The sequence below is a fragment of the Gavialis gangeticus genome, unplaced genomic scaffold, assembly GCF_001723915.1.
Source record: "Gavialis gangeticus isolate Ggan-Ray unplaced genomic scaffold, GavGan_comp1, whole genome shotgun sequence".
NCBI classification, from domain to species: Eukaryota; Metazoa; Chordata; order Crocodylia; family Gavialidae; genus Gavialis; species Gavialis gangeticus.
This window is the reverse complement of record NW_017729029.1, coordinates 43,733,012-43,733,352: the sequence shown is the minus strand read 5'-3', so window position 1 is coordinate 43,733,352 and position 341 is coordinate 43,733,012.

The window sequence follows — 341 nt, the reverse complement described above, 5'->3', positions numbered from 1 at the left end:
CACACAGCCCGCCGCACGCACACCCCTCCACACATACACACATGCACACAGCCCGCCGCACGCATACCCCTCCACACATACACACAAACACACACAGACAGCCCGCTGCACGCACACCCCTCCACACACACACACACAGAGCTCTGCACACATGGAGAGCACTGTGCATGCACACACACAGAGCCCTGCTCATGCATGCACACACACAGTGCTCTGTACACACAGAGAGCCTTCTGCACATGCACACCCTTCCACACACACATGCACACACAGTCCTGCACACACAGAGAGCCCTCCACATGCACACCCCCCTCCACACACACAGCCCTGCACACCCCCCC